Here is a 12572-nt window from a genome sequence, read left to right as displayed (position 1 = left end):
TGAAATATCTCCGATTTTGATGTCAAAAACTACAAAATAATGTTTTTTTGAAAAAACCAGATTATGTTCAAAACTTTGTGAAGGAGTAAGTTTTCAGTTTCAAAATTTCACATATATGATCTAATGCGTTGCTTTATTATATATACATGCATAATAACATGAAAAATGTCAAATTTTTTTTCTCATTAGGTCTATAGCCACTTGTTGTCGGTTTTTTCGAAAAAAAACTAGTTTTTCGTATTATTCACAAAGTAAAATTCATGCCATCATTTCACAAACGAACTATACAAATTGAAAAAACGTCGTAGTATCGTATAGAACAATAATAATTTGAAATATCTCCGATTTTAATGTCAAAAACTACAAAATATTGTTTTTTTGAAAAAACCAGATTATGTTCAAAGCTTGGTGAAGGAGTAAGTTTTCAGTTTCAAAATTTCAAATTTATGATCTAATGCGTTGCTTTATTAATATACATGCATAATAACATGAAAAATGCCAAATTTTTTTATCTCATTAGGTCTATAGCCACTTGTTGTCGGTTTTTTCGAAAAAAAACTAGTTTTTCGTATATTTCACAAAGTAAAATTCATGCCATCATTTCACAAACGAACTATACACATTGAAAAAACGTCGTAGTATCGTATAGAACAATAATAATTTGAAATATCTCCGATTTTAATGTCAAAAACTGCAAAATAATGTTTTTTTGAAAAAACCAGATTATGTTCAATACTTGGTGAAAGAGTAAGTTTTCAGTTTCAAAATTTCACATATATGATCTAATGCGTTGCTTTATTAATATACATGCATAATAACATGAAAAATGTCAAATTTTTTTATCTCATTAGGTCTATAGCCACTTGTTGTCGGTTTTTTCGAAAAAAAACTAGTTTTTCGTATATTTCACAAAGTAAAATTCATGCCATCATTTCACAAACAAACTATACACATTGAAAAAACGTCGTAGTATCGTATAGAACAATAATAATTTGAAATATCTCCGATTTTGATGTCAAAAACTACAAAATAATGTTTTTTTGAAAAAACCAGATTATGTTCAAAACTTTGTGAAGGAGTAAGTTTTCAGTTTCAAAATTTCACATATATGATCTAATGCGTTGCTTTATTAATATACATGCATAATAACATGAAAAATGTCAAATTTTTTTATCTCATTAGGTCTATAGCCACTTGTTGTCGGTTTTTTCGAAAAAAAGCTAGTTTTTCGTATATTTCACAAAGTAAAATTCATGCCATCATTTCACAAACGATCTATACACATTGAAAAAACGTCGTAGTATCGTATAGAACAATAATAATTTGAAATATCTCCGATTTTGATGTCAAAAACTACAAAATAATGTTTTTTTGAAAAAACCAGATTATGTTCAAAACTTGGTGAAGGAGTAAGTTTTCATTTTCAAAATTTCACATATATGATCTAATGCGTTGCTTTATTAATATACATGCATAATAACATGAAAAATGTCAAATTTTTTATCTCATTAGGTCTATAGCCACTTGTCGTTTTTTTTTCGAAAAAAACTAGTTTTTCGTATATTTCACAAAGTAAAATTCATGCCATCATTTCACAAACGAACTATACACATTGAAAAAACGTCGTAGTATCGTATAGAACAATAATAATTTGAAATATCCGATTTTAATGTCAAAAACTACAAATTATGTTTTTTTGAAAAAACCAGATTATGTTCAAAACTTGGTGAAGGAGTAAGTTTTCAGTTTCAAAATTTCACATATATGATCTAATGCGTTGCTTTATTAATATACATGCATAATAACATGAAAAATGTCAAATTTTTTTATCTCATTAGGTCTATAGCCACTTGTTGTCGGTTTTTTCGAAAAAAAACTAGTTTTTCGTATATTTCACAAAGTAAAATTCATGCCATCATTTCACAAACGAACTATACACATTGAAAAACGTCGTAGTATCGTATAGACAATAATAATTTGAAATATCTCCGATTTTAATGTCAAAAACTACAAAATATGTTTTTTTTGAAAAAACCAGATTATGTTCAAAACTTGGTGAAGGAGTAAGTTTTCAGTTTCAAAATTTCACATATATGATCTAATGCGTTGCTTTATTAATATACATGCATAATAACATGAAAAATGTCAAATTTTTTTTTCACATTAGGTCTATAGCCACTTGTTGTCGGTTTATTCGAAAAAAACTAGTTTTTCGTATTTTTCACAAAGTAAAATTCAAGCCATCATTTCACAAACGAACTATACACATTGAAAAAACGTCGTAGTATCGTATAGAACAATAATAATTTGAAATATCTCCGATTTTAATGTCAAAAACTCAAAATAATGTTTTTTTGAAAAAACCAGATTATGTTCAAAACTTGGTGAAGGAGTAAGTTTTCAGTTTCAAAATTTCACATATATGATCTAATGCGTTGCTTTATTAATATACATGCATAATAACATGAAAAATGCCAAATTTTTTATCTCATTAGGTCTATAGCACTTGTTGTCGGTTTTTTCGAAAAACTAGTTTTTTTCGTATATTTCACAAAGTAAAATTCATGCCATCATTTCACAAACGAACTATACACATTGAAAAAACGTCGTAGTATCGTATAGAACAATAATAATTTGAAATATCTCCGATTTTGATGTCAAAAACTACAAAATAATGTTTTTTTGAAAAAACCAGATTATGTTCAATAGTTGGTAAGGAGTAAGTTTTCAGTTTCAAAATTTCACATATATGATCTACTGCGTTGCTTTATTAATATACATGCATAATAACATGAAAAATGTCAAATTTTTTATCTCATTAGGTCTATAGCCACTTGTCAGTTTTTTCGAAAAAAACTAGTTTTTCGCATATTTCACAAAGTAAAATTCATGCAATCATTTCACAAACGAACTATACACATTGAAAAAACGTCTTAGTATCGTATAGAACAATAATAATTTGAAATATCTCCGATTTTAATGTCAAAAACTACAAAATATTGTTTTTTTGAAAAAACCAGATTATGTTCAAAACTTGGTGAAGGAGTAAGTTTTCAGTTTCAAAATTTCACATATATGATCTAATGCGTTGCTTTATTAATATACATGCATAATAACATGAAAAATGTCAAATTTTTTTTTCACATTAGGTCTATAGCCACTTGTTGTCGGTTTATTCGAATAAAACTAGTTTTTCGTATTTTTCACAAAGTAAAATTCAAGCCATCATTTCACAAACGAACTATACACATTGAAAAAACGTCGTAGTATCGTATAGAACAATAATAATTTGAAATATCTCCGATTTTAATGTCAAAAACTCAAAATAATGTTTTTTTGAAAAAACCAGATTATGTTCAAAACTTGGTGAAGGAGTAAGTTTTCAGTTTCAAAATTTCACATATATGATCTAATGCGTTGCTTTATTAATATACATGCATAATAACATGAAAAATGCCAAATTTTTTTTCTCATTAGGTCTATAGTCACTTGTTGTCGTTTTTTTTTCGAAAAAAAACTAGTTTTTCGTATATTTCACAAAGTAAAATTCATGCCATCATTTCACAAACGAACTATACACATTGAAAAAACGTCGTAGTATCGTATAGAACAATAATAATTTGAAATATCTCCGATTTTGATGTCAAAAACTACAAAATAATGTTTTTTTGAAAAAACCAGATTATGTTCAAAACTTTGTGAAGGAGTAAGTTTTCAGTTTCAAAATTTCACATATATGATCTAATGCGTTGCTTTATTAATATACAAGCATAATATCATGAAAAATGTCAAATTTTTTTTTCTCATTAGGTCTATAGCCACTTGTCGGTTTTTTCGAAAAAAAACTAGTTTTTCGTATATTTCACAAAGTAAAATTCATGCAATCATTTCACAAACGAACTATACACATTGAAAAAACGTCGTAGTATCGTATAAAACAATAATAATTTGAAATATCTCCGATTTTAATTTCAAAAACTACAAAATAATGTTTTTTTTAAAAACCAGATTATGTTCAAAACTTGGTGAAGGAGTAAGTTTTCAGTTTCAAAATTTCACATATATGATCTAATGCGTTGCTTTATTAATATACATGCATAATAACATGAAAAATGTCAAATTTTTTTATCTCATTAGGTCTATAGCCACTTGTTGTCGGTTTTTTCGAAAAAAAACTAGTTTTTCGTATATTTCACAAAGTAAAATTCATGCCATCATTTCACAAACGAACTATACACATTGAAAAAACGTCGTAGTATCGTATAGAAGAATAATAATTTGAAATATCTCCGATTTTAATGTCAAAAACTAAAAAATAATGTTTTTTTGAAAAAAACAGATTATGTTCAAAACTTGGTGAAGGAGTAAGTTTTCAGTTTCAAAATTTCACATATATGATCTAATGCGTTGCTTTATTAATATACATGCATAATAACATGAAAAATGTCAAATTTTTTTTTCTCATTAGGTCTATAGCCACTTGTCGGTTTTTTCGAAAAAAAACTAGTTTTTCGTATATTTCACAAAGTAAAATTCATGCAATCATTTCACAAACGAACTATACACATTGAAAAAACGTCGTAGTATCGTATAGAACAATAATAATTTGAAATATATCCGATTTTAATGTCAAAAACTACAAAATTATGTTTTTTTGAAAAAACCAGATTATGTTCAAAACTTGGTGAAGGAGTAAGTTTTCAGTTTCAAAATTTCACATATATGATCTAATGCGTTGCTTTATTAATATACATGCATAATAACATGAAAAATGTCAAATTTTTTTATCTCATTAGGTCTATAGCCACTTGTTGTCGTTTTTTTCGAAAAAAACTAGTTTTTCGTATATTTCACAAAGTAAAATTCATGCCATCATTTCACAAACGAACTATACATTGAAAAAACGTCGTAGTATCGTATAGAACAATAATAATTTGAAATATCTCCGATTTTAATGTCAAAAACTACAAAATAATGTTTTTTTGAAAAAACCAGATTATGTTCAATACTTGGTGAAAGAGTAAGTTTTCAGTTTCAAAATTTCACATATATGATCTAATGCGTTGCTTTATTAATATACATGCATAATAACATGAAAAATGTCAAATTTTTTTATCTCATTAGGTCTATAGCCACTTGTTGTCGGTTTTTTCGAAAAAAAACTAGTTTTTCGTATATTTCACAAAGTAAAATTCATGCCATCATTTCACAAACGAACTATACACATTGAAAAAACGTCGTAGTATCGTATAGAACAATAATAATTTGAAATACCTCCGATTTTAATGTCAAAAACTACAAATTATGTTTTTTTGAAAAAACCAGATTATGTTCAAAACTTGGTGAAGGAGTAAGTTTTCAGTTTCAAAATTTCACATATATGATCTTATGCGTTGCTTTATTAATATACATGCATAATAACATGAAAAATGTCAAATTTTTTATCTCATTAGGTCTATACCCACTTGTTGTCGGTTTTTTCGAAAAAAAACTAGTTTTTCGTATATTTCACAAAGTAAAATTCATGCCATCATTTCACAAACGAACTATACACATTGAAAAAACGTCGTAGTATCGTATAGAACAATAATAATTTGAAATATCTCCGATTTTAATGTCAAAAACTACAAAATAATGTTTTTTTGAAAAAACCAGATTATGTTCAAACTTGATGAAGGAGTAAGTTTTCAGTTTCAAAATTTCACATATATGATCTAATGCGTTGCTTTATTAATATACATGCATAATAACATGAAAAATGTCAAATTTTTTTATCTCATTAGGTCTATAGCCACTTGTTGTCGGTTTTTTTCGAAAAAAAACTAGTTTTTCGTATATTTCACAAAGTAAAATTCATGCCATCATTTCACAAACGAACTATACACATTGAAAAAACGTCGTAGTATCGTATAGAACAATAATAATTTGAAATACCTCCGATTTTAATGTCAAAAACTACAAAATTAAGTTTTTTTGAAAAAACCAGATTATGTTCAAAACTTGGTGAAGGAGTAAGTTTTCAGTTTCAAAATTTCACATATATGATCTAATGCGTTGCTTTATTAATATACATGCATAATAACATGAAAAATGTCAAATTTTTTTATCTCATTAGGTCTATAGCCACTTGTTGTCGGTTTTTTCGAAAAAAAACTAGTTTTTCGTATATTTCACAAAGTAAAATTCATGCCATCATTTCACAAACGAACTATACACATTGAAAAAACGTCGTAGTATCGTATAGAACAATAATAATTTGAAATATCTCCGATTTTAATGTCAAAAACTACAAAATAATGTTTTTTTGAAAAAACCAGATTATGTTCAATAACTTGGTGAAGGAGTAAGTTTTCAGTTTCAAAATTCACATATATGATCTAATGCGTTGCTTTATTAATATACATGCATAATAACATGAAAAATGTCAAATTTTTTTATCTCATTAGGTCTATAGCCACTTGTTGTCGGTTTTTTCGAAAAAAAATAGTTTTTCGTATATTTCACAAAGTAAAATTCATGCCATCATTTCACAAACGAACTATACACATTGAAAAAACGTCGTAGTATCGTATAGAGAATAATAATTTGAAATATCTCCGATTTAATGTCAAAAACTACAAATAATGTTTTTTTGAAAAAACCAGATTATGTTCAAAACTTGGTGAAGGAGTAAGTTTTCAGTTTCAAAATTTCACATATATGATCTAATGCGTTGCTTTATTAATATACATGCATAATAACATGAAAAATGTCAAATTTTTTTTTCTCATTAGGTCTATAGCCACTTGTTGTCGGTTTATTCGAAAAAAACTAGTTTTTCGTATTATTCACAAAGTAAAATTCAAGCCATCATTTCACAAACGAACTATACAAATTGAAAAAACGTCGAAGTATCGTATAGAACAATAATAATTTGAAATATCTCCGATTTTAATGTCAAAAACTACAAAATATTGTTTTTTTGAAAAAACCAGATTATGTTCAAAGCTTGGTGAAGGAGTAAGTTTTCAGTTTCAAAATTTCACATATATGATCTAATGCGTTGCTTTATTAATATACATGCATAATAACATGAAAAATGCCAAATTTTTTTATCTCATTAGGTCTATAGCCACTTGTTGTCGGTTTTTTCGAAAAAAAACTAGTTTTTCGTATATTTCACAAAGTAAAATTCATGCCATCATTTCACAAACGAACTATACACATTGAAAAAACGTCGTAGTATCGTATAGAACAATAATAATTTGAAATATCTCCGATTTTAATGTCAAAAACTGCAAAATAATGTTTTTTTGAAAAAACCAGATTATGTTCAATACTTTTTGAAAGAGTAAGTTTTCAGTTTCAAAATTTCACATATATGATCTAATGCGTTGCTTTATTAATATACATGCATAATAACATGAAAAATGTCAAATTTTTTTATCTCATTAGGTCTCTAGCCACTTGTTGTCGGTTTTTTCGAAAAAAAACTAGTTTTTCGTATATTTCACAAAGTAAAATTCATGCCATCATTTCACAAACGAACTATACACATTGAAAAAACGTCGTAGTATCGTATAGAACAATAATAATTTGAAATATCTCCGATTTTGATGTCAAAAACTACAAAATAATGTTTTTTTGAAAAAACCAGATTATGTTCAAAACTTTGTGAAGGAGTAAGTTTTCAGTTTCAAAATTTCACATATATGATCTAATGCGTTGCTTTATTAATATACATGCATAATAACATGAAAAATGTCAAATTTTTTTTTCTCATTAGGTCTATAGCCACTTGTTGTCGGTTTATTCGAAAAAAACTAGTTTTTCGTATTATTCACAAAGTAAAATTCAAGCCATCATTTCACAAACGAACTATACACATTGAAAAAACGTCGTTGTATCGTATAGAACAATAATAATTTGAAATATCTCCGATTTTAATGTCAAAAACTACAAAATAATGTTTTTTTGAAAAAACCAGATTATGTTCAATACTTGGTGAAGGAGTAAGTTTTCAGTTTCAAAATTTCACATATATGATCTAATGCGTTGCTTTATTAATATACATGCATAATAACATGAAAAATGTCAAATTTTTTTATCTCATTAGGTCTATAGCCACTTGTTGTCGGTTTTTTCGAAAAAAAGCTAGTTTTTCGTATATTTCACAAAGTAAAATTCATGCCATCATTTCACAAACGAACTATACACATTGAAAAAACGTCGTAGTATCGTATAGAACAATAATAATTTGAAATATCTCCGATTTTGATGTCAAAAACTACAAAATAATGTTTTTTTGAAAAAACCAGATTATGTTCAAAACTTGGTGAAGGAGTAAGTTTTCATTTTCAAAATTTCACATATATGATCTAATGCGTTGCTTTATTAATATACATGCATAATAACATGAAAAATGTCAAATTTTTTTATCTCATTAGGTCTATAGCCACTTGTCGGTTTTTTCGAAAAAAAACTAGTTTTTCGTATATTTCACAAAGTAAAATTCATGCCATCATTTCACAAACGAACTATACACATTGAAAAAACGTCGTAGTATCGTATAGAACAATAATAATTTGAAATATCTCCGATTTTAATGTCAAAAACTACAAAATAATGTTTTTTTGAAAAAACCAGATTATGTTCAAAACTTGGTGAAGGAGTAAGTTTTCAGTTTCAAAATTTCACATATATGATCTAATGCGTTGCTTTATTAATATACATGCATAATAACATGAAAAATGTCAAATTTTTTTATCTCATTAGGTCTATAGCCACTTGTTGTCGGTTTTTTCGAAAAAAAACTAGTTTTTCGTATATTTCACAAAGTAAAATTCATGCCATCATTTCACAAACGAACTATACACATTGAAAAAACGTCGTAGTATCGTATAGAACAATAATAATTTGAAATATCTCCGATTTTGATGTCAAAAACTACAAAATAATGTTTTTTTGAAAAAACCAGATTATGTTCAATACTTGGTGAAAGAGTAAGTTTTCAGTTTCAAAATTCACATATATGATCTAATGCGTTGCTTTATTATTATACATGCATAATAACATGAAAAATGTCAAATTTTTTTATCTCATTAGGTCTATAGCCACTTGTTGTCGGTTTTTTCGAAAAAAAACTAGTTTTTCGTATATTTCACAAAGTAAAATTCATGCCATCATTTCACAAACGAACTATACACATTGAAAAAACGTCGTAGTATCGTATAGAACAATAATAATTTGAAATACCTCCGATTTTAATGTCAAAAACTACAAAATTATGTTTTTTTGAAAAAACCAGATTATGTTCAAAACTTGGTGAAGGAGTAAGTTTTCAGTTTCAAAATTTCACATATATGATCTAATGCGTTGCTTTATTAATATACATGCATAATAACATGAAAAATGTCAAATTTTTTTATCTCATTAGGTCTATAGCCACTTGTTGTCGGTTTTTTCGAAAAAAAACTAGTTTTTCGTATATTTCACAAAGTAAAATTCATGCCATCATTTCACAAACGAACTATACACATTGAAAAAACGTCGTAGTATCGTATAGAACAATAATAATTTGAAATATCTCCGATTTTAATGTCAAAAACTACAAAATAATGTTTTTTTGAAAAAACCAGATTATGTTCAATACTTGGTGAAGGAGTAAGTTTTCAGTTTCAAAATTTCACATATATGATCTAATGCGTTGCTTTATTAATATACATGCATAATAACATGAAAAATGTCAAATTTTTTTATCTCATTAGGTCTATAGCCACTTGTTGTCGGTTTTTTCGAAAAAAAACTAGTTTTTCGTATATGTCACAAAGTAAAATTCATGCCATCATTTCACAAACGAACTATACACATTGAAAAAACGTCGTAGTATCGTATAGAAGAATAATAATTTGAAATATCTCCGATTTTAATGTCAAAAACTACAAAATAATGTTTTTTTGAAAAAACCAGATTATGTTCAAAACTTGGTGAAGGAGTAAGTTTTCAGTTTCAAAATTTCACATATATGATCTAATGCGTTGCTTTATTAATATACATGCATAATAACATGAAAAATGTCAAATTTTTTTTTCTCATTAGGTCCACTTGTTTTCAGTTTCTTCCAAAAAAAAAACTAGTTGTTTGTATTTTATTGAACAATAACAATATGAAATATCTAATATTTTCAACTCAATGGCTTGCAGGTACACCTTATATAGTAAATTTTTAACAAAGCAAGTTTCATGGTTTTTCTTTAAATTTTGTTTTAAAACCATTTACATTTAAATGTATTTTTATTTTTAATGACTCCCAATATCTAAATTTATATATCTCAACAATAGTCTTTATTATATTATCAAAGGTCAGAAGTCTTAAATACATGTTAGTAAATAATGTGATAAATTATGTGAATAATACGTTCACTCTACTTTTATAACAAATTATTTATAATTATAAAAACAGCAAACACTTCGGATTAATTTTTAAATTACACTTTAATAATATTTAGGAAATTGCAATCAATAAGATGATTTCTTTTTAGGTTCATTTTGTTTTAATTTAAACTACAATAGGTAATATATTTACTCTTCGTTTTCTCATCGATTATTTATTAATTACTAACTTTGAGTATTCTCGTATTTATTTATATTATTACACCTATAACTATTACGATACTCCATTTATCCATAAAATTAGATTATTACTTCATGCATAGGAACGGGTGGTGAGGATTTGGATGGTTGTATCGTGGTTAGAAGTATTTTGTTTTTTGTTAACTAATAACTATACATCCTCTCGCTTCTCGGTGAATTGAATTATGGTGATGATATTTACAATATTAAAATGTATAAAATTATGGTTATTATAGAACGGAGCAGTAATAAACCGATTTTGCATAATATTATACTATATGTTATAATTGTTATCATGGTGAGTCTTGACTGTCAATCTATTCAATCATGGGCGCCCATGGGTAATATTTTAGGGGGATCAAAATTAAAAAATTCTCTAATGTACCTAAAATACTTAAGATTTTATGTTATTTTCACATAGAAATGTAAATATTTATGCCATTTTTAAAACAACAAGTTCATAAAATGTTTATTTTTATTTAATTGTTCTGTTTTGCCCCCCCCCCCCTAACAATGGGTGTATCGTAATTATACATAAAACATCACGGATATATCAAAAGTTTTTGGTATAACGACAACAGCATATGTGACGCGATCGTATCCGACGGTTATCGATGTATAACAGATATCGCCACGTGTGTGAACCAATCGTAGACGACGATGGGCAGTACCCTGTTCGGCAGACGACCACAATTGGTGCTTTGCAAGGCTTCTCTGATACAACGGACAAGACAGTGCCTATACGGGTGCGGATCACCGCCAGTTCAATAAACACTCACAGTCCCACGAGAAAGAGCAACGCACCAACAGTCTGATGTTGGAAGCGAAGGGATGGAGTCGCAACAATTATACGCGGGCCACTGTCGGTCAAGAAGACAAGGAGGAATCTCCCCGAAGAAACTTCCATACATATAAAAGGTACTTAAGTTATTTTTTATTTCCACAACTTGTTTTAGTATTAAATGTCGGTACCTACTCGTCCAATATGCCACACGTTTGATAGTTTAGTATATATACTATCTGTACCGTAAATATTTTATAAACCGTCATATTTTTATGTTGGTTTAGTATGATCAACATTCAACGCGTATCTATACTATCTACAAATGTAAGTTGTCTTACCTTTGTAATGTTGTATTTCTACGAATTTAAACTACAGTTACACTTCCCATTTTTATCTTTATACGTAAAATGTAAAAAAGTTAGTTAGATATCGCTGTTATGCGTATATGGAGTGAAATTATGTTAGGAATCCTTTTTTTATACATCGAAATACATTGTTTTCAAAATATTACCTTCCGAATCACGTTTTCGACTATTTTCCAGAACTTTTTTCAACTCACCACTACAAATTATTTAATTTTTAATTTTGGTATAAGTTTAATCAGTAATAAACCACGTATTTTTAAAAAATTGTGCACATCACTTCATTTTGAACTATGTGTCGATATAAATTACTCATAATAATTAATATATCTAAGTATATGTATTATACTATACCTAAAAGTATAAAGTCGATAATATTTACGACAGATATTGGAATGGTATACCAATAAATATCCTTGTTTTTAGATTCCGTACTAAGCCCATATCTACGCACCTATATAGAAGTATTTTTACCTTTTACTACTTCAATTTTCAACTTTGTAGGCACAGATTTCTGGTAAATGACATTTTAATCCAATATTTATATTACCTATATATCGGCTGTCTGGCTATCTATATTATACAGCGTGATCAAATTTGATCACAATTCCAGTAACAATGCTAATTATATCTTAACTGCATGCTCCAGGCTCCTGGATTGAAATGAAGATTTTGGAAGTTGAGAGAGTTGGTGCCTATATTCAATAGGTTAATAATAACTAAGAAGTTAAGAATAAAAATATAAATTCCACTTCTAAAAAAGTAAGTACTACCTACTAATATTTAACCTATCTATTTAATAAATACTGCCTTTTG

This window comes from Aphis gossypii, chromosome 2 (genome assembly GCF_020184175.1).
Source record: "Aphis gossypii isolate Hap1 chromosome 2, ASM2018417v2, whole genome shotgun sequence".
Classification (NCBI taxonomy): Eukaryota; Metazoa; Arthropoda; class Insecta; order Hemiptera; family Aphididae; genus Aphis; species Aphis gossypii.
This window is presented reverse-complemented; position numbering follows the sequence as displayed.